The sequence below is a fragment of the Rhinopithecus roxellana genome, chromosome 1, assembly GCF_007565055.1.
Source record: "Rhinopithecus roxellana isolate Shanxi Qingling chromosome 1, ASM756505v1, whole genome shotgun sequence".
In the NCBI taxonomy this organism is placed as follows: domain Eukaryota; kingdom Metazoa; phylum Chordata; class Mammalia; order Primates; family Cercopithecidae; genus Rhinopithecus; species Rhinopithecus roxellana.
The window spans coordinates 6450930-6475341 of record NC_044549.1 but is presented as its reverse complement, the minus strand read 5'-3'; positions in this window follow the sequence as shown (position 1 = coordinate 6475341).

The following is a 24412-nucleotide window of genomic DNA, read 5'->3' as shown; positions in this document are numbered from 1 at the left end:
CATGAGCCACTGCACCTGGTCTGATATTATTATTGTTAATAAATTAGGATACCTGCTTCTTTTTTTAAGGTGATTTTTCATCCCACTCCCATCACTTGAATCTATGTTCTTCTGGATTAAGAATAAAGCCTTCTAATTTTCCTCAGTGGTACCACAATATCTTGTATATATTTTAAAAGTTTTTTCAATACAACAAAATAAATTACAGGACCTGCAGCATCTAGGCGTCTTTGGACCATGATTTATTTGCTGTACCTCTCACTGCAAACTTAGTTTCTAGACAAGATTTTGCCCATCATCCATCTACTTTTACTTTTTTCATTGTCTTATTTTTTTTTAGAATTGAATAGAACACCCAGTGTTCCTGTAATTCTTACCATTTGATGGGTATGCAACCAAGATCCACCATTAAAAGAAGATATAGGCTGTTTACATCCCTATTCCCTAGTTCAACAGAACCTAAACATAAAAACATTCATGAAGAAATTCAATACCTCTTTCTTTGAAGTATGTTTTTGTTTCTCTTAAAATACTCTATTTCCCCAGGTCCCTAGAGTCTCTTGGACAATACCCAAGAGAGAATTTTTAAGTAACCAATGTGTTTCTTATTTATTGACTGCTGTTGGAGTTTTCCTCTTTAAATTCAAAGTGGCTAAGAACAACTTTCTTCAAGGCAACAGGGAATTTGCTTTATTTGAAAGGAGAATATCGAATTCTAGTGTATGATTCTGATGGAAAAACCAAAGTAAGGAAACTCTAATACATACTGAAAATAGCATGTTCGGATCTGCTACATTGCAATGAAATGATGTCTGTTCCTACAGAAGGTGGCTGCCTTATCTCTTCCTCTCTCAAATAATGGAGTTTGAGAAAATCATTTAAGTAAACTAAAACATTTTCAAATTATTAGATTAAACTTCCACTGCAAATTTTAAGTGGAGCATAATAGGTAGGCCATTGTGTAAACATTCGCCCTCTGTCAGAGTACAAATATATTTTATTTGTCAAGGAATATTTTGGAAGATATTTTTGTTTTATTTCTATTTCTTTAAAAGTGTTAAAGAAGCTTTGATAAATAAAAGGAAAAGGATTTCTAGAGATGCCAGTGAGATTTTTCCTATGAAGTTATTTCAACACTCATTAAAATTTAGTAAAATCTAGAATCAGAGAAGCGTCATGATATTTGCATTTGTTGTGCAGAAGCTGAGTTCTGGTAACTGCCAAGACCGTTTGTTACACAGATTCCTATTCTTCTTCCTTTTTAAAAATGAACAATGGAGCTCTTTACTCCCCCCATTCCATGTTTTACAGCTGAGTCCCATTTTTTATTTACAAGACACCTGCCTCCCCCTTCTCACATCTCTGAAGCAAAAATCGGGGAATAAGAAAGTCCAATTTTAAATTCCGTCAGCACACAAGCCATTTGATGCAATGGATTCCATTTTAGCCACTGTTTCTGCCTATATCCCCCATGTGAGGGGAAAATTTTTTTTTTCCTTTCAAGAGCTGAGCATGTGCACAGGATGTGGCTGAAATTCAATTTGAGTCTGTCCAGGTGTAGGATTATTGGCAGTAGTCCTGGTCCCAGTGATTGACTTTCGCCCCTCAGAGCCTCCCCTGTGTTCCGGAGAACGCTGATGGGTGGCGTTTTAACTTCCCTGAACTTCCAATTTCAGACACCAAAGTGTTTTAGAGAAGAGAGTTTTACACAATTGCAAATGCATCAAATCTCTGCATGGCTCTTGGAAATGAAAGTGTACTGTGAGCTTTACAGGAAAATATAATTTTATAGAGATCTTCGGAGAGAACAGGACAGGAAGGAGTTCTTGGCAACTCCAGCAGTCATTTCCTAAAGGGAAGAAAGATGGTGGTGGTTTAGTTATATGTTATATGACTGATTCTAAAATCAGTTGAGTTGATTTCTTGAGTTTTTCATTATTTTTACTCTCAGCCTACTCAAATGAATTACATAATAGTCACAAACTAAATTGGCTTTCTAAAGAAGATACAGCTTCAGAGACCTATTCTTGGCACATAAACTGACATCTTATCTTCTATTCAAAATCAGAAGGCAAGATTCCTAAGAAAGTACCTGATTAGAGAAATTCCACAAACTGAGTAGAAATGACAATTCATTATTTCCCCTTTTCACGTGTGGAATCCTTTAACTGTTATGGAAACACTATTTCCCCTTGCTCATGGAGGAGACAGAAAAACTTAATCTCTACCTCAGTCTCTAAACCATTCCTGCACCTGCCTCTGTGTTCCCAGATGCTTCTGAAGTCAGTTCACAGAGCAGCTCAATAGAATGCAACTTGGGATAAAAAATCTTGCCTCTTTTTAGGGATCCAGCTGGGTCATGATTTAAATTTAAAGGAATATCAAATCAAGTACTGACTGTGAAACTTCACCATCTTCTTTTTGATTTTCTAATGCTCAGTGTGTCAATCTAGAAAGTTATTTAGTTGAGCTGAATAACTACAAAGTGAAAAAGTTTCACCAGGTTACATTCAGAGAGGGAAAGCACTGGGGTAAATTTTAAAGAACAAACTTGGGTGCATTAAAAGATACTTTTCATGATTTAAATTATGGCCCAGCTGGATCCCTAAAAAGAGGCATGATTTTTTTATCTCAAGTTGCATATTTATGTGTATGTATATATAGATAGATATAGATATAGATATAGATATCTGCTCAAAAAATAATCTTACAAAACATCTTAATGAATAATTGTGGGGATCTGACATTTGTCATTGGTCATATAATTTTATATGTTTTAATGAAAATAGTTTTTCAATTTCTGTAACCAAGCAATAATCATTAGCTTATATTAGATAAATAAACAATTGCTTATAATAGATAAATATTTGAACTCCATAAAAAGTCTAGAATAAAACTGCAGCCTGTAATCACGAAGCTAAGGGAGAGAATTAAGATTCTCCAGTACATAGAATGTCAGCATTTAGCCACTCACCCACAATAGAATTATTTCTCAAATATGTGTGTGTATATACATCTTCTTCTCATATTGCGAAAGCGGGTACCAGATGGTAAATTTAGGAAGAAGACAGGGAATGATTGGTTTAGAATATCAAACTTTTGAAGAATATGAGTAAGAGGAATAAGCAGGACCAAACAAAAAGTATCTATTATTTAGATCTAGGTAGGACTAATTTTATTACCAAGCAGTTAACCAAATTTGTATGTCTCATAGCAGAAGTAAACAATTAAACCGTCATGTCTGCTTCTTTTCATAAATTTGTAGTTTAAATAACTAAAGAGAAAGATAGGAATGGGTTGGGAGTTGTAATTGATGTACATTTAACTCTCAACTACTGTGTTTTAAATAACAGTCTTATGTTTGTATGCTGAAAATGTTAAACATGTGATTCCTTTTATATAATCTGGGTCAATAAAATTGTCTTAAATATAAAAACTTGACAGCAATCAATGATCCATACTTGAAGAATGGGAAAGAATGGATGACACAGGAAAAAAAAAAAAAAAAAAAGATCAATTTATTCTTCATCTGATAGTTGATTGATTGATAAATATATAGCTAGATGAATTACTTGGCTCTGAAAAAACAAGAGGCCAAGATTTTTTATTTTAAATAGACATTATTCAGGCAGTTTACTTCCTGTGAAAACTAAACAAGGAGAATACAAGTATTAAAGATGTTAAATTTCCAGCTATAAATGTCTCATTCAAAAAAAATTTTTTAAGGGAGAGAGAAAGAACAATCTTGAAACGTGATCCTTAAAACACTATTTTGAGTTCTGAACATTTCAAACTTGTTTTTGATAACGCAGAACTTCTCAGGGATGAAAGCAACCTCCAGGTTAAGCAAATATATTTTATATGTGGGTGCTCATGGCTTTTGGCAGTTACACCAATGTCTTTCTGATCTGTCATTTGTGTACATATCCAGCTTCTGGTTATCATACTTTCAGCATTAAGTACTTGAACCTCTCATCCCCCTCTCTTCTTAGCTAAGTGATCCCCTTGTTTTATCTTGCTGTTATAAATCTTTTTCTGAAAAATTTTCATTATTTACACCAATTGTGTTTGAACCTCACAATACATGAAGAATCTGATCAGAAGTCACATGAACAGTAAAATTTACTAATATATACCAGAGACTTAGAATAAGCAGTATTGCTTATCGTGATCACCTTGTTTTACAAAGAGTAATATTTTATTTTATTTTATTATTATTATTTTTTTTTTGAGACAGAGTCTCGCTCTGTCACCCAGGCTGGAGTGCAGTGGTGTGATCTCAGCTCACTACAACCTCTGCCACCTGTGTTCAAGCGATTCTTGTGCCTCAGCCTTCCGAGTAACTGGGACCACAGGTGTCTGCCATTGCGCCCGGCTAATTTTTGTATTTTTAATAGAGACGGGGTTTCACCCTGTTAGTCAGGATGGTCTCGATCTCCTGACCTCATGATTCGCCCACCTCGGCCTCCCAGAGTGCTGGGATTACAGGCGTGAGCCACCGCACCCGGCCAAAGAGTAATATTTTAAAAGATTTGACATCTGTTTAGGATAATTATATCAGAGCAGACACCAGTTCAATTAGACTTCTGTACCAGGGGGTGGCAACTAAATATGAGTCTGAAGTTGAATATTAATTTTGTTTGTTTGTTTGTTTGTTTGTTTTTGAGATGGAGTCTCGCTCTGTGGCCCAGGCTGGAGTGAGCGGCGCCATCTTGGCTCACTGCAAGCTCCGCCCCCCGGGTTCCCGCCATTCTCCTGCCTCAGCCTCCCAAGGAGCTGGGACCACAGGCACCGCCACCACGCGGGGCTAACTTTTTGCATTTTTAGTAGAGCCGGGACTTCACCATGTTAACCAGGATGGTCTTGATCTCCTGACCTCATGATCTGCTCGCCTCGGCCTCTCAAAGTGCTGGGATTACAGGCGTGAGCCAACGCGCCCGGCGAATATTAAATTTTATACATAATTATATTACATGTATACACACACATATTTACGTATACATGCATGCATATCTTGATAAATTATAGAATGTTTTTAGCAGCATCATGTAACTCTGACTCTCATATTTTTGTAGTGTTTGCATTACAAATTAGAATCCAATCAAGAAGGACATTAAATTATTAAAATATCCATTGACATCTTTCTAAAAATGTAACCAATAACTCTTATTTGTAAAACATTGTGTTTTGCCCACATAGAGGATTCCTGTATCTTTCTGAAGACTTTCAATATTTGGAAAATGACTGATTGAATAGGTGCAGGTAATAATATGAAACGGGTATCTTCAAACACCTTGCAGGTATTATCAACCAGGTTTGATTGTAAACATAAGAGATACTTTAAGCTTAGGTGAATGTACCAATATTACTATGCACAAATGTTTTCCTTTGTAAATTAATTCAAAACCGTAATTCATTCCTTGATGCTCTATCGTTATAAATCATTAATCTTACTAATCAGGAACATATGAAATGAAATGTTTCTATACAGTAATTTGTCATAGTGTAGATTTTGAATTTGGAAGATGAAATTTGTAACTTACTAGTAAGCCACCTCTAAATGTTGCAGTGGTAACATGTCACAGCCTGCCCAAGCTTTTTTCTTCACAATTGTATGCTGCACAGGCAAATGTACTACTAAATGTTTCTGCAGAAGCACTTCTAGTGTTTTAGAATTACAACTTCATCCCATGCATACAATATATTAAGTCCCGTAATTGTTTGAAAGGTTTTGCTTCTTTGAAAAGTGACATTGCCTAGGCCGGGTTGCAACTGATTAAAACTGAGCTCTAATTGAGTGCATTTGTTAAAGTTTTCCATTTAAATAATTGAGATATGGCCCTGCAAGCAGTGGTCCATATCAACTATGTCATATTATAAATGGAATGGAGCTTATGTCATGGCCACCTTTGGATAATTTGTGCAATTGTCTGTGAAGTGCTGCTAGACAATTTCTGTGAGTGACTATTCTTGTCTTTTTATTCAAATAAGCTTTGTAATAGGCTATTAAGCTTGTTTTCTAGAGATATACTTCAATAATTTATACAGCATTGCAGTCAAAACTGACCCATCACTTGTTTTTAGCAATGTATCTTCCTAGAAGTTTAATGATTGAGTAAATTCACAGGGTGAGATCAACTAAATATAGAAAATCTCATAATCTCTGTCCCAGAAGTGCTGAAGCACATTTAGTAATGAGAGGAAAAGTTAAAATACTGATAGCTAACAAAAGATAGAGCAAAAGTTTTAGCACATATAGCAATAACAAAGAAAACACACCACTTTAAAAATATGTTTGTAAAGGTCCTTCAACTTTGATGTAATTGGGCTTTTACCATGTGCTGATCTTTACTACTGATATTCTAAAATCTTACACTTCTCCTCTCCCCCACTGAGATCTGCCCTGTCATGTACTTAGTCAGAGGTGATTTTATATTAGGGCTATGAAACCTCTTAAAATAGCTTTTTATTATTTATGACCCACAGATCTGTATCAGAGGCATTGTTCAGTTCAGCACATTGACACCGCACATAAGGATGGCTCAGATTACCCTGAGATTATCAATGCTCTCCAAAGAGCTGGCTTCAAATCATTCTGGAAGCATCCACAGTAAATATTTCACTATTGACCTAACAGTGATTAAAGAGATTGCTGTTATTGAACAGAGAGGAGTCAGCTGCTCAAAGTTTGAATTCTCTCCAAAATAAAGAGTTGCCTTTGATTGTCTTTGACCAACTTCATTTTTTAGGAACAGTCCTTGCGTCATCAGTGAACAAACATACTTTTTGAGACAGACATATGGGGACAGATTGTCTTCTTTTTCACTATGACAATTTCTGTTTTAACATAATGAAGATTTAGAAAGCTAACTGATAGTCTGGGCTAGCTCTGTAGGTGTTTTCTGATCAGTTAGCCTGGAGTTGTGCCTTCCGAGATGTTACATCAGACAGATCTCCTGAGTTACCCACAAAGACACAGAAGTCACCAAACGGGCCTGTTCAAGGGTAGAGAGCTGGAGACACAACAATGCCACAGAGGCTGTCACAGAACAGAGCTTTCATCTCACCACAGAGTTCCTATGTAAACTTTTACAGCTATATGAGACATGGCAATTTCAGTTCACAGAGGTTTAAGGGAATCTTTGTTTTTACCACGCATGGTAAAAGCTTTAACTGTGAGTTTGAGGTTCTAATAAATTTGAAATCTCAAAATAAAATCTGGCAATCACGTGTATGTTTGGTGTAATGTCCACTAGCATTAATATAACTTAGCCTTGAACACATCCATTAGATAGTTTATACAACTAAGTATTTTTAAAACTATCAATACATTTGAATTATATTAGTATAAACCCCTCCATAAGGCTTTTATATAGTCTTCTGGAGTCAATAATTTCAATCTACTGAGCCCAATTATTAAAAAAAAAAAAAAAAAAGACAGTCCTTTTCTAATGAGAAAAATTACTTATCTCTACATTTAATGAAAAAAAGGTCATTTTGGGGGTTAGGGGTAAAAATAACATTTTTGCTAGTTTCCTTTTAAAATGTTGTTTTGCTTCATGTAATTCAGCAAAGAGGATTTGGTCTCTCAACATAACTGGCTACATGATTGTTTGAAGAAATTATATCAGTTAAATGTCATGCTAAAAAGTGTGGAAGAAATTTGGATGAAAATTAGCCTGTAAATAATCTTGTATCCTCTCAAAGGAAGCAGTTACCACCCTGAACACACTTTCGGTGATTGCTGGGGTGAACACAATCGTGATCGGTTTGTTGACAGATTCTGATTCATTATAAACTAACCTTCCTGAGAAAGTCGTCACAAGATTCTCCGGTGAATCACTCGTGCTGGAAACTATTAGGGTTTCTTATGCAGATAGGTACCCAGCATGTGACCCTAAAACAAATTGCCCCTTCTTCCAGAAGGGAAACTGCCCTGAAATAGATTGCCCATTTATTCACCCACTCTCTAAACCGACGCATGCTGATTGAAAATTCCAGGGCATGACTTTTCCTGGAGCTGTCCTCTATCTTAATTTTAGCTGTCCAGAAAAAGACAGGACATCCAAGGTTTTTCATCCCCTCCTCTTCAGTCCCAGCAGAAACTGCTGTCATTGTGTTACTTTCTGCTGGCCAGGCAGGTATGAGGCTTCCACTGAGGTGGATGTTAAAACAGCCACATGGGTCAGCAGGCAGATGGAGAAAAGGACTAGGGGAAGCGAAAGAGTGCATGCTTTTTAAAAAGACAGCATACCGCGGGGTCACACGTATGCTGCTGGGTGATCTGACACTGCAATACTGACAGTTGTTAGATGGAAATTTAAAAGATGGGGGGTTTTGTAAAATTATTTCAGATAGTTCAGTGCTTCTAGATAATTTTATAGGGTGCTCTGACATTGAAACATCTGAAGTAAAACTTCCTTTGAAGCCCTGACAAAGGTATAGCCATTTTATCATAAGCCAAACAATCTTATTTTTATAAGAATAATTTATCAGAACTGTGAGTTCCCTGCTGAATCATTTAAGTGAAACTAAGAGAAATCAGGAAGTGAGGATGAAAGACAGGAAGAAAGTTGGAAACACAAGGAAATACTGAAAAAAAATAGATACATATTCTACTCAGTAAAAGTTTTGTGTCATCTCTGAGAGAGGAGTAACCCCGAGAGGTTCCAGAAAGTACAACTCCACTTGGCAGTGATTAGATTGGTGGTTAGACCACCAGCCCTGCAGAACAGTATGACTTATATGCTGTTTTCCAATACCAGGACTGGAAATCTAATTTACAGTACCCAGCCCTTTTCCAAACACCAAGGTCTCCATCTAAAGAATGTCATGCTGTTAGGAACACAACTATTTAACCTCGACGGCAGCAATTCTTTATGAGCAAGGTTCATCCTTCATTCTCTGCAGTTTGGCTACTAGATGGATTCCATAATACTCTCTCAGAATCCAGGTACACTGGGGCTGCCTTTATGCATAGGTGGAGAAGCCACCAACAGCATCTAGTGGCTGAAGCCCAAGACAGCTGACGTCTACAGTGACTCAAATTGCCACACTTTCACTACTTCAAGGAACAGCATTAAAACCAAAACTATCACACTGAAAATCCTCAGGAGGTGGCGTTTAAAACGTAAGATACACAAACCGTGCCACTGAGAACTGTACAGGGCAGAACCTATAAGGCCAACACTTAAAGTCTCCTCGAAAGCATTTAAAAAGCATTTTTTTTAATAGGAAGACAACATCTTCAGCCATTATCACCCATTAACTCTTTCTCCCTGTATCAGACAGGGTCCAAGCAGAGATACAGAACGAGCGGGAGATAGATATTAAGAGATTTATTGCAGACAATTGGCTTATAAATTACAGATTATGGGGGGTGACTAGGCATGTTCACAAGCCTTCAGGAAGGAAAGGCTGAAAACTCTCAGGCACAAGCTGAAGCTGCTGCCCACGGCTGACATTTCTTCTTCAGAGAAGCCTCGGTTGTACTTTTAAGACCTATCACCCGATTGAATCAGGGCCACTCAGGAAATCTTATTTAAAGTCAACTGATTATGCACTTAATCACACCTGCAAAATACAGCAATGCCTTAATTAATGCTTGATTAAATAACTATAGATTGGACTTAAGCCTAGCCAAGCTGACACATAAACCTAACCACTACAATTTCCTATCAAAATTGTTTAAAAGTTGACTGCTTTAGTTTTCTATAGTAATAGTAACAAAGAAAACTAATAGCCAGGAGAGAAGATGTCGTCACACCCTGTGTAGTGTAAGTATCCTAGGTCCCTATCCAGAAATCTGAAATAGACATTTTTTAAAAAGATATGAAAAGACTGGGTACATGGTGGCTCACGCCTATAATCCCATCCCTTTGGGAGGCTGAGGTGGGTGGATAATTTAAGGTCAGGCGTTTGAGAGCAGCCTTGACAACATGGTAAAACCCTGTCCCTACTAAAAAAACAAAAATTGGCAGGGTGTTGTTGTGGGTGCCTGTAATTCCAGCTACTTGGGAGGCTGAAGCAGGAGAATTGCTTGAGCCCGGATAGCTCCACTGCACTCCAGTGAGAGAGAGAGAGAGAGAAAGAGAGAGAGAGAGAGAGAGAGAGAAAGGAGAAAAAAAATGATACGAGGATGTAGCTAAAAGAAGAAAGGTTCTACCTACAGTGCATTCACTGTATTTGATGTAGGAGGAAAGCAATATTTTTACATATTAGTGTGTTTTTGTTCCTTGTGATTTTCATTTCCTTTAATTCCTGTTTATTTCCTGGTCCTTTCCCCATTTAGACTAAACTCAGAACCATCCATTGTTTCATGGAAGCATTGCAAAATCCCAGTCCTGTGAATATCAGAAGCCAATGCATAATGAGTAATTCAAAAGAAGAAAAAAAAAGTCTGCCAGGGATGATTTTCTCTCAACTATCTCCTAAACTCCAAGACTAGTTAAAATCTGCTTTTATGATTCTGAGGGAAACAGCAGAAGGGTGAGAGACAAAGGAGTGGAAAAGAAAGGCAGGGCCTTGATGGGACCATGGTTAACCTATTCCACTAAGTTTTAATTCAACAAGGGGAGAAATGATAACTATTTCATATGATCTAAAAGTAGAATAACCTGTGTTTCTTATTTCATTAGATTTATCCACACATCTGGATAAATGTGTGAAAAAGGAAACATGTTTTTTGAACCTACCATGGGAAAGATCAAAAGAAATATCTTGGAGGACTGTGACCATCCCATAGCATGTGAACTGAAACTATCCCCATAATATGCTATAAAGGAGCACAGCATTCTCAAAGAAGAGGAGACTTCATTTTGTTAGAAAAACAAATGATATTTATGTGAAATGGTCTTGCCTTGGGGACTATTTCAGTATTTGTTGCTGTGGAACTAATTTAACCTAAAATTTTGTTAGATCAGTGTCCTTTCTACCAACAGGTGACACAGAATATTTATAGCTCATGTCTTCACCACCTCATTCTATAACTTAACAAACATGTTTACCACAGACTACCCTAAATCATGTCAAAGTTTGAATCTGAGGCTTCTAATTAGATGCCCAAACCACTTCATTAGGTTATTTCCATAGTTTTTTCTTTGTAAAATGGCTATACTTTGGAAAGACAATAAGATAAATTCATGCAACAGTTTTATTCCCGAGGAAGTAACATCTGCAGGAACTCTCCGATTGCATGTGCTGTCAGTAAGATGCAGGCCTCAGAGTCATAAAAGCCTAACAACACATAGACCTTGGAGTTTGAACTATAATTTGATGACATGTTGCTGCCATTCCTACCTGTTCATCTTCTAGCTGATGCACTGACTTATCTTAACAAGACCTGTTATATCCTGGTCCAAGTTTGCCTCACTGGGAACTCACAACCAAGGAAACTCAACCTTGTTGAAACTCTTAGTTCCTTACCATCAATGGCAGATTTGGATTGCCTGTGGGATTGCAGCTGATGTGTAACCTCTGCCTCACTCAAGCATATTGTTAGTCTATAGCCCTGAGTGCAGAAATAATTGACAACCTGCTCTATCTCCTTCTGTATAAGCCTGCAGGGCATAGTCATCCGCATTAAACAACTGGTAGGTGACTGCTTTCTTCAAATATTGCAGGCTTCTACTGAGTCCTGCTCAAGGGCAAGAACTTTCTGGAGGAGGAAAAGGAAATCTTTATATCAGTGTTCAAGTTTCTGGTTGCATCACTGATCAGGATGACAGAAAGAAGACTGGATATTCTAAAACAGGAGGCACACCCATCTAAATCCACCGGACACAGACAAAAGATAAAATGGGGCTATGTACATAACATTGCCATTCATGTTGAGCAGCTTTTTAATCTATGTAGCAGTAGACATATGTTGTGTTTTTTTTAAAAAATAAGTTCATATACAAAGAGAACCAGAAGATAGGCAGAAAATAGACTTTTCCAATTTGGATAACTTAATTTAAATGTTTTCCCTTTTCAATTATTTTTTCCAAAGTGTAGAAATATTCTGCCACAGTATAATGTTCTTTTATTAGTTATTGGTCACTACACTAGTCATCTATTGGTACATAACAAACTACCCCAATACTTAGTGACTTAAAGTAATTTATTATTCCTCATGTTCCTGAGCGTTGACAGGCTCACCTGGGTGATTCCCTTTTAGGGTCTTTCATGTGATTGCAGTCAGATGACAGATGAAATTGAAGTCATTTGAAGACTTCTTCACCTACATGTCTAGTATCTAAGCTGGGAGGAATAGAACAATTGGGAATTGATGGAGGTCTCTTTCTCTCACTTTCTATCCCTGGGGCCTATGTGGCCAGCTTGGGCTTCTTCATGACATAGAATGTTCAAGGTGTTGGATTTCTTATCTAGTGCCTAAGAGGGTCTTCTTGGAGGAAGGAAAATGAATCCACCAATTCTTGAGGCCTGGGTCCAGAAACAGAAACAGCATCACTAATGTAATATCTGTCCATATTCAAGGGGAGAGGTCTCTATATCTTAATAGAAGGAATGTCGGAAAATGTGGCATTTTAATCCAGCGTAGCTACCAATAACAGCAAGTCACTTTTGTTCCATTAGTGTATTTTGCATTTAAAGTACCAGTTAATGTTCCCTAATGATTAATAACGACTTTTTGAGAGTTACATTTGCAAATACTTTATTTGTGACCTGCATGTGATTAGAGCATTGTAGGTTATAAGTTGAAGTCATTTTGACATAATTTGTCAGTTAAGGCCATCTATGGTATGCATTCAGAGTGCAGGTTCAAATAAACATCCTTATAGTTCATTAGTATCATGCACATTATATATTTTATATAATATAGACTTTATTTTTGTTTGCTGTAAGTATCACATAACATCAACTTTAACAGATTCTACAATATGAAATGTCCCAAACCTATAATCTCCCTCTCTAAAAATGGAGAGAAGATATATGCATATATTTATATTTCATAGTTACCTTAAACATGCATGTATTATTCACACAAGAGCATATTCAAATGTAACCAAATTGTATCAATTAAAATACAGTTGGCTGCAAATAATATAATGGCCAAATGTCAATGGTTTACATATAGGTATGTCATTATTTCTCACAATAAGAAGTCTGAAGACTGGTGGTTCCAGAGTGGCAACAATGATATTACTACTAACACTGGGGTCTTTTAATTTATTTCTCTGTCCTTTGAAATATGTTGATTTTTCTTCCTTAGTTTTCTCACTTCAAAGTCAAAAAATGGCTTTCACTGCAACAGGTGCTATATAAGACAATTATTCCACATCCCAGATCAGTGGGAAATAACGAGGCAAGACAAAATTTTTCTTTTTCTGTGAAAATAAACCTTCCCAGAAACTCTAGTACATCTTCCCCTTTAATTCCCAGGCCAAAACTAGGATATATGCTTACCTCAAAGCACCTCAGACAAGGCCAGACTTTGCTTTTACTCAATTCAAAAGGCCTCTATGTGATCGATTAAATATCTTAAATGGGATTTTGTAAGCAATAAGAAATGAGAGAATGGTTTTTATAGGCCATGAACAGAATCTATTAATGAGTTTTTGGTGGATGTATATTATAAAGTGAAATTGTTTGGTCATAGTTCCCAGCGACGACAGTGGTCTTCTATGGGAGTCTCTAAATGACCTAGTCTTATCTATGCTAGTGCTGTCTCTGAGAGTTGCCTCCTAATTTTACTGAGTAAACACTTACCAACCTTCCTGTACAGGAAACATTTATTTGACAGACTTGCGTATTCTGTCTATGCATAATTTCTGAAAGGGCTTTAATTATTCCCCCATGACAGGTAGAAGCTAGAAAATAGGGGTAATCTACAAGTAAAGCACCCATGGTGCTTTTAAACTGGTGAAACTTTGGTCTTTCTGTCCTTTAGAATTACACTGCTACTGTCTCCTCACCCTAAAATATGAAATTGAGATCCAAGTTCCCTGGCTTGAGTAGAACCCAATAATTCCTAATTATCATTGACCAGCACAATCACATACCTAATTAAAGCCATATGATGTCACTCTAATGCAAATTCTGACATTTGTAAATTGGTTCCAGTGAGACAACCAAGGCAAATTTTAAAGCTAAAATAAAAATCTGGGCTATTTTTAAAGATTCATTTATTCAGTAAAGTCAGAGTATAGCTTTGCTAAATGTTTCTAAACCTCTTCTCTTGGGGCATACTTTCACTAGGGCTTTAAATGACTGTTAGGAACCTGTTTTTCTACTTGGTTTCAATGTTCAACTAGTGTTTTCTAGCCCTGTACTATTTTAGTTTTCCTGGAAAGTAACTGTTATTCTTTCTCCTCAGTGAGGTACATATTAAGAGGTCTGATGTCTCTACCCTCCTCTTTTTACTTAAATTACAATAGTGGAAAGGTGTCCCCTTTTCTCTACCCTGAAAGCATGTGTTCAGCATCAACTCTGCCAGAAACCTTATAGCATCCAGACAGATAGCTCCCCTCACAACATAAGAAACACTTTGAAGGAGAGAAGAGTCGGTTAAAAAAAAAAGATAGAAATATTATCAAGGTATATAGACAACACAGAAATTTCAGAATGTTTAGTAAATGTTTACATGAGAATTGAGTGGCTATCAATATCAAGGTCTTTACGTGAAGGATCTTTTAGGGATAGAAGAGAAAATATTTTAATTTTAAGGGACACAGTTTCCTTTATGTGTTGAAAAAAAAATGAGTCCAGAATGTATCTTTTAAAATGCTAATAATACTATTGAAGTCAAAATATTAGTGAGATGATTTGATAAAAAAGGAAAATTAAACACCAACATCTATGGGATAGGGTTTACTGGAATAGATAGATTCAGTTCTAAATAACTGATGGATAAGAGAGAGAAAAAAATTACATGGTTATGAGTATTTTAACAAGTTTACCAAAATGTATTCAAATAAAGTAAAATGCACTTTTCAAATTAGGAAATATTTTTAAATTGGTAAAACTAACTTACAGAAAACATTGAAAACCCCATAAATATTCTCAGAAAATTGATTGGGTTCAAATCCTAAAAATGAACTTTTTAAATTGATCTTAGTTTCTTTCCTTTCTCCCTCTCCTTATTTCTGATCCTAAGAGTCATGGCCTCATTTACATAAAACTCCAAGCAGAGTAAAGGTTTTAAGAAGGTAGACATTTGACAGTAGTTAATGAAGCCAACTCCCACTCTAGAGATATTCCAAGATTTTGATTGCCAAGCCCATAGCATCTGCATCTTTGCTTTACTTGGGGGTTTTTGCAGGATCTGTTGACCAGGAGGCTGACAGAATGCTAAATATGCAGAGAGTACAAGGCATTTTTTTTTCCTTCAAGTTCTACCTAGCATGCTGAATCCCCAATTCTCCTCCCTGCCACCATATGAAGCAGAAAATGTTGGTAATTAATGTCTGCAACTCTCTAAACACATCCTACTCTAGAAACCTGAAGGCAACTGCACATGCACTTTGCAAAACTTAGCAACTGTCCTGAGCCACCTAAGAAGGAAATGCAGCATGAAGGACTGCCTTCAAACACCTCAGGGACTAGACAGACTCAAGACCTCAACGGATGACATTTGAACAGTAGTTGCGGCTGATTATGGTCCAGGAGTAGTGGCTCTGCCCTGAAAGGACCACAGGTTTCTACTTGGGAGAAAAGACAGGAAGTAAATGGTGAAAGACACATTGCACACTGACAATGCATTATCGTTGCTAAGTTGGCATCGTAAGTGGTAAGTACTAACCTTCAATGTCAAAAAACCTGGAAATAAATAGAACTGCTAATGTCTTATCTTTAAGCAAGTTATATAAATCACCATCTTGGTTTAGGCTAAGTCATGTCATAGGATAAATTATTTTGGCCAACAAATAGAAGGAAATTTTACAAAAATATAGATGATAAGTAGTCAAAATATTTTTTAAAACTCTATTCATAAATTATCTTACCAAACTTTCAAAAAATTTGAAATCAGTTTAATCATTCAGTGAATATAATATTGTATAATATAATTAATATGTCTTAAACTTCCCTTAAAGCAGTATATGTGATTTACTTATATATAACTGACAAATGTTATATGTAAGTATTAGCAGCTGTTCCAGAAGACAGCTGCTGGAAGGCAAAAGTTTTAATGATCAAAAAATTAATAAAATCATTCATTTATAGTAAGTGTTGCACCTGGCTTTGCTGATTTATGCATTTGGTAAAATTGCAAAAATTTCTGTTTCATTTGGTTACTAAAATTGTTTAGATGTTAAAACCCACACAGTAATTGTTTATGCTGATCATTTGATAGTTTTAACTACAACATAATTTAAACTACATAAAGGGCAAACATTTATGAAATTATCATTTACTAAAAAACATTCATAAATACTAAGATTAGCCATAAGAGAGATCATAAATTAGATTAAAATATTGTTGATACAAATTAAAGGAAATAATTTAAGTGCACCTACAGAACACTCTCTAAGACTAATTTACTGATGTGGGTCTTCCTGTAGAGAAAATATGATTATTTATTCCCAATTATAACCCCAAAATTAAGAGACAAATGTTCTTTTCCAACAAATAGGCATCAAGAATACCTAACTAAATAAGAATCCTGACCTGGAATCCATGATATGTCATTTCTGTTTCTGCTATTTCTAGCTATTTAGTGATCTAGGGGAAAAAAATAATGATGAAGGAACTTAGTTTCTTCATCAGTTTTTTAAGGAGTGAGATGCATTAGATAAAGTCTCTTATATGCCACGCACTGTAGTAAAGACTTTTCCCGAGTTAATTCATTCAATAGTCACACTATGTCTATTGGGTAGATATAATTCCTATCCTCAGTATACATGTGAGGAAACTAAGGCTTAGGTAATTTAAACGAATTGCCTATGAAGACAAAATTCAAAGTCACATAGTTGAAATGACCTTTAAGTTCTCTTTTACTGCTGACATTACAATATAAAAATACCATTTAAATACAACGTGAATTAAAATATTGAATTTAAATACTTGAAGTAATATGTTTTAAAAGTTGAATTTAAATACAACTTTAATTAAAGTACGGTTGTTTAATCCCTATGTCTATAAACACTGTTTCCACAGCAAAGCAAGATTTTTAGGATCTAGGCTATGAAACTCAAGGTTTCCATAATTTTAAGACAGACACATATTGTACCAAATGCTGCACCAAATTGGTACATGAGTTATGTCCAGTCCTAACCATGAAACAATCTTCAGTCTGCTAGTTATATTATTTATTTATTCATTATTATTATTCTTCTTGAGACAAAGACTCTCTCTGTCGCCCAGACTGGAGTGCAGTGGCATGATTTTGGCTCGCTGCAGCATCCATCTACTGAGTTCAAGCAGTTCTCATGCCTTAGCTTCCCTGTAGCTGGGACTACAGGCATGCGCCACCACACCTGGCTACTGTTTGTATTTTTAGTAGAGATGGGGTTTTGCCCTGTTGGCCAGGCTGGTCTCAAATTCCTGATGTCAAGTGATCCACCCACCTTGGGCTCCCAAAGTGCTGAGATTACGGGTGTGGGCCACCGCCAGCCTCAGTCTATGTAACTTTCAATGTCATTATCTAGTTAAAACCTAGTCGTAAGTATAAAGTGCTCAAAGATGACCAAGACAGTCCCAAAACTGCATTTCACTTTGACGGCCCAAGAACATGAGGAAGATAAAGCAAGACTATTCACTTGAAAAGACTATTCATTTGAAAAGACTATTCATTTGAAGAGTCAAAGAAAGAGATTGAGAGGCAGCACAACGTTTGTAGAATGAGGCAGGGACGAGGAAGACGGAGGGAAAAATACTTTCATAGACTGAAAGTTGTTTCTGCCAACAATTTTCAAGAAATTTAAGATGTGAAGTGACAAACCAACCCTATCAAATTGCAGAAAAATGGACAGATTGGGAACTTTCCAGGGTCTCAACAAAAATGATGACACACCTGGCTTTCAAGTTCCGGTTCAATACTTGATGCGATTATTTTGCAAACACTTTAGATAATGTTCTCACCAAAGAACAATTCTGTTTATTGAACTTTGTCTTTAATTCCATTTCTAGGCAGCAGGAATGCTAGAAAATGCTACCAATACAAATGATATTTTTAATGTAACAAAACAAGAAACTCTTTTCAGAAACTAGTTTTCTGAACATTTGGTATGCAATATTCTATATATTCTTATTTAACTGTCATTTTTTAACTCATAAAAGATTAAAATATGTTATGGGAATGGTAATGATATATAATACATATTTAAGTGCTTAATAATTTACATTTTGTTAATTATTTTGACTGATTTTGGGTAAAGATTGTTACAACACATAAGCAGGCCATCTGCTGCTGTTAGAATTATTAATAAATACTCCCTGAACTAAGTATTTTAATTAAAAATAAAATGCTGCATGCATTAAAGCCCATCTTAAGTGGGATGTTCCAAAAGGAATTAATAGTGTATCCAGCTGCCAATCTCTAAATAGTTTGAAAATATTACAAACTTTTATTCATGAGAAAATGCCTGGATTTGGATGATTAGGGAGCAATCTGTTGAGTCCTCTAAAGCCTTCTGCTGTGGAGAATCTGAGAGTACATGAATCAATGAAAATTATATTCCATTTTCTATATACTGTTTCATAAAACTACCAGTGAGTTAGACTAGTGCAAAGGCTTTCTTCTTCTTAACTCTATGTTTTTGACTTTTATCTTGGGAAGGAGAGCAATTGGTATTAATCATTTGACAAATCAGTCACCTTGGAAACTATGAACTTACTTTATGATAGTGTATTGTTAAAAGCCAGTTTCTGCAGTCAGCCAAGGTTTGAATACTACCTCCTCATTTTCTAGCTGTGTGACCCTGAGAAATTAACTCAACCATTCTGTACCTCCATGTTCCCATCAGTAAACTGAGGATAATAGTGTTATCTCCTTCGTATGGGTATCATAAGAATTAAGAGTTAATAACACAATGGAACTAAGTAAGTGCTTTATACTAAAGTGATTAATTAATAATGGCTCTTGGATTTATTACTTTAGCATTATTGTCATTAGTCAAAGTACTTTTGCTACTTTTGTTTAAAGATTGCCTTTGAAAGACGAGTCATATGCTTTGGCATTTTCCTGAGGATATGGCATCTTCAGTGTTTGAAGTTGGAACTGATTTTTCTTTTGTAATTCAATGTAAACTGGAACAAAGAGAATGAGGAAAGTGAGGAAACTTAGTAATGCCATTTTTAATCAAAAAGAACACATGACAAGTAAGGAAAGATACATGTACAGTTTCTAAATTTCCAGAAACCTACTGTACATATGCATGACTTCTAATCATCATTAAAATACCAGATCAATATGCGGAGTGAGGGAGCAATTGATGAAGAAACGCAGGAAGAAAGAGGTAAGGTTGAGAAAAGAAAGAAATTAGATAGGAAGTTCAAGAAAATAATACACATAAGGGAGACTCAAAAAGAGTGTCAAGAAGTCTAGAGTTCTGAATTAAACTGTTAAGAAAAAAAAAAAAGATTTCCTTTCTTGTTACGTCAGACCTTTTGAGATTGAAGGTTTAGGTTGTACCCTTGGTAGTGCTGTTAACATGCATGGACTCTGACCCCTGGCACACGGTAGCAAGTCCCTGCCCACGGTGACGAGACTCCACTACAAAACGGTGCTCACTCACATGCCTAGAAGCAACCAGGTTTGGGGTAGCTATTAAAGTTGAGGTATGCAAGCACTAACTTGAGGCGGCACAGTCTCTGCTGCCAGAGCTCCCTGGGGCACGTGGGCCTGTGGCGAAAACTGGAGAGGCCCTCTCTGAATGAAAGATTAACCTGCTCTGTCAAGTCCTTAAAATTGCACAAGGCACATTCGCTTATACCAACGGATTAGATCATCAGAACCACTCCTTCAAAACGCTATTGTTATCCTAGTTTTATAGATTAGAAAACTGAGCCTCAAGGAGCGTAAGTGGCTTTCTTCAGGTCACAGAGCCAGAAAGTGCATGATGCAAGTGTCAATGCAGAATTCAAAGCTAATTGCTTTTTATTGACCACCCCAGTGGTTTTCAAACTATGAAATGTGAAACCCCTGGCTCCTTTTGGTGCCTTAAGGAGAAGCACAGAGGTAAGGTGGTCCCTGAGCAGACCACCCTCTGCCCCTCCCACCTCAGTCCTTCTACTCCACAGACAGCTCTGGTGATGGGGTTTAGACATCAGAGTCCAAGTAAAAACTTTTAGCAAACTTATTCTAAGTTTTTTTTTCTTCAAAATTAATCTGGAAATCCCTTCATTACAAAGTCCCGGAGAATACCATTTCCCATAGAACCCTTTGAACTGGAAGATGCTCATTACTACAGATTGCGCTCATTCCAGGATTGATAGACGAGATCAACATTCTTGCTCCTCACCAGCACTTCCAGGCGTGTTAGTCTGTATATAGGCCTAGTTCATTTCCTGTTTTCATTCCAAGCAATAATTTAACAACTTTGCAATCTATCTTATCTAATGTAAAATACTGAAATAATTTGCAATCTGTCTTCCCGACAATAAGTGATGTTAACTGATCTAATTGATTATATGGCAGAATAATCACCAACAGAGAGACATTTGATCTAGATCAGTGCTGCTCAAGGTATAATCAGCAAACTGTGACTGGGTCTGAGATAAGAAACCTGTGCTAGAGCACACATCTACACATTGTTTCCTTCACATGGAGAAAGTCTTGTCACAAAACAAAAATAAAAACAAAAGTTAGCTGAACTAAGCAGAGTGCTGAGTTGGTTTACATTCTAGGGCGGCTCCTTGTGTTACTCTGACACAGAGACAGTTAGTCTGGGGTGCTTTCATTGCGCTCTTCTGAATCTCAAAGGTGCTTTGGCTTTGGAAATTTGCTTCCCACCCATACGGTTATGATCGGCTTTCTCAGCTCTCAGCCTCTCTTGCTATTCTTTCTGCTTTTTTTTTTTTTTTTTTTTTTTTTTTTTTGCCTGCTCAATGCCCTGGCCTCTAAATGCCAGCCTTTTCTGTGACCCTGTCCTTGGACTGAGATCATATCCTTGAGTCTTGTTCTCTTTGCTCATGCTGAATGAATTTTCTGAATCCCTGACTTCAAAAACCTTTTATATACATTTTACTTTTATCTCTGACCCTGACTTTTCTTCTGAGCTTTAGAGCCTATATTTAATTGCCCACTAGCCATCTTTATCAGATTTTAGTACAGGTACCTAGAATTTAATATTTCTAATGAAAAAGAATCTGCCCCATACTTGCTTCTCAATTATATTAGTCAAAACTTTTATATTGTTAAAATCACACACAAAAAAATGACAGATTTCAGAGGAGAGGAGAAAAGCAGAGAAGAGAGAATAAATGTTTCGGCTGTGTATCAGAAAATTCCAAGGAACTCATTAGCTTTAGCAATGATTTCATTAAAAGGCTCCTAACAAATGTCGTCATAATCTAGTTTTTCATCTCAGGGTTCAGCTGTCTTCTGTTCTGGCTCCATTCTGTAGTATGGTCAGCAGCTTCAGAATTACATCATTCTTAGCAGGTCCAAACCTAAAGAGAGATCCTCTCCTCCCAATGTATCAATATATACCAAGAATATCCCATATTGTGATTTGCCATCTGTGGTACTGGCAATGGAGTCAGCTACATTTAAACATGGTACTGGTATCAAAACAGAGATATAGACTAATGGAACACAGCCCTCAGAAATAATAAAACATATCTACAACCATCTGATCTTTGACAAACCTGACAAAAGCAAGAAATGGAGAAAGGATTCTCTGTTTCATAAATGCTGCTGGGAAATTTGGCTAGCCATATGTAGAAAGCTGAAACTGGATCCCTTCCTTACACCTTATACAAAAATTAATTCAACATGGATTAGAGACTTAAATGTTAGACCTAAAACCATAAAAACCCTAGAAGAAAACCTAGGCAATACCATTCAGGACATAGGCATGGGCAAAGACTTCATGTCTAAAACACCAAAAGAAACGGCAACAAAAGCCAAAATGGACAAATGGGATCTAATTAAACTAAAGAGCTTCTGCACAGCAAAAGAAACTACCATCAGAGTGAACAGGCAACCTACAGAATAGGAGAAATTTTTTGCAATCTACTCATCTGACAAGGGGCTAATATCCAGAACCTACAAAGAACTCAAACAAATTTACAAGAAAAAATCAAACAACCCCATCAAAAAGTGGGTGAAGGGTATGAACAGACATTTCTCAAAAGAAGACATTTATGCAGCCAACAGACACATGAAAAAATGCTCATCATCACTGGCCATCAGAGAAATGCAAATCAAAACAACAATGAGATATCATCTCACACCTGTTAGAATGGCGATCATTAAAAAGTCAGGAAACAACAGGTGCTGGAGAGGATTTAGAGAAATAGGAACACTTTTACACTGTTGGTGGGACTGTAAACTAGTTCAGTTGTGGAAGACAGTGTGGCAATTCCTCAAGGATCTAGAACTAGAAATACCATATGACCCAGCCATCCCATTACTGGGCATATACCCAAAGGATTATAAATCAGGCAGCTATAAAGATACATGCACATGTATGTTTATTGCGGCACTATTCACAAGAGCAAAGACTTGGAACCAACCCAAATCTCCATCAGTGATAGATTGAATTAAGAAAATGTGGCACATATACACTATGGAATACTATGCAGTCAGAAAAAAGAATGAGGTCATGTCCTTTGTAGGGACATGGATGAAGCTGGAAACCATCATTCTCTGCAAACTATTGCAAGGACAGAAAACCAAACACCTCATGTTCTCACTCATAGGTGGGAATTGAACAATGAGATCACTTGGACACAGGAAGGGGAACATCACACACCAGGGCCTATCATGGGGTGGGGGGAGGGGGAAGGGATAGCATTAGGAGATATACCTAATGTAAATGACAAATTAATGGGTGCAGCACACCGTCATGGCATACATGGTATATAAATACCTATGTACCAAACCTGCACGTTGTGCACATGTACCCTAGAACTTAAAGTATTAAAAAAAAAAAAAAAAAAAAAAACAAACATAGACTATAGAAAGGAGGCAGGATCTATCTCCAATGGATACATGGAATTGTTTTCACATAAAAGATAGTGGAGTTGGGGAGGCATGCAAAAGAGATAGCCATAATATTCAGCCTAAGTATGCATTAACTCCTCTATTTTCTTTGGATAATCAACTTGCCAGACATCCATTTGGACTTCTAATCTGGGAAGTAGGTAAACCTCAACTACAACTTCTCTCTCACTACTCATATATAATCCTATATCAATATCCAAGAACAAATCTTGTTTCTACCTCTGAAGTGTCTGTAAAATCTGGCCTCTACTTTCTATCCTAATTGCTATCATCTTTTTCTTCTCTTATTTAGATTATTGCTAGTAGTTATTCCAACTGATTTTCCTACCATCAGTTTCTTTTCTTCCATTCCATCTATTTTTCCAATTAAATCCTAGGTTTTTTTCATACAGAATAAAATAACAATTTCTGAGATTAGTTCATGCATTTTTTCATCAAGGATTCTGTTCACTACACTTAAAATATCTATAGAAGAGACAACCAGTCCCAAGGATATCTACTAGAACTCATCTTCCAAGGGATTTCTGGGTCCATATATTTTGAAATTCTTGAAGTCTGTTGATGCCATAGTGCCTCACAAATACCTCCATCCTCATCTATCTGCTCTTTTCTTCAACTTTCCTCTGCTCTACTGTATGTCCTTCCCTGATGCCAATCTAGCTCCTACTGCTGTCTTTTCTTCTAAAACTTTTAACTATACCTCCAGGAATCCCAGTCACCCTCAGTATCTTCCCATTACGTTCCTGCCTAAGAGAAACTTGGCTTTCCCTGAGGATACCATTTCCCCTGTAGCCCTCTTAATTGGAAGATGCTCATTACCACAGAATACACTCATTCCAGAGTTTTTAGATGAGGAGATCACCATTCTTGCTTCTCAAATGCACTTCCAGGCCATTTCTCAGTCACTGACACACTGAAATTAATTACGTCTGTTAATAACACAGTCTTCATATCCTCAGCTATTTAATAACAATCCCTGTTCTCCTTTTCATTCACTGAAGACCTTAGTGCCAGAATCTCTGTTTCCTCCCACTCCGTGTTCTGCCACTGTCCTGAGTTACTTCAACATGCATCCATAAGACCCAGCTGACACCCTAATTCTTCAATTACTTTTCCTCATTTTTAGTGACTTTGACCTCATTTCCTCTGAAATCTTTCACTCTTATATCAATATCTTAGATAAGTCATTCACACACAATTTGCATTTAAAGAACTCTGCTCTCCACCCACATCCTCCTATCTTTTCTGCTGTCTTACTCTTTATCTCCCATTGCACCTTTCTTTTTTCTCATAAGGATTTCC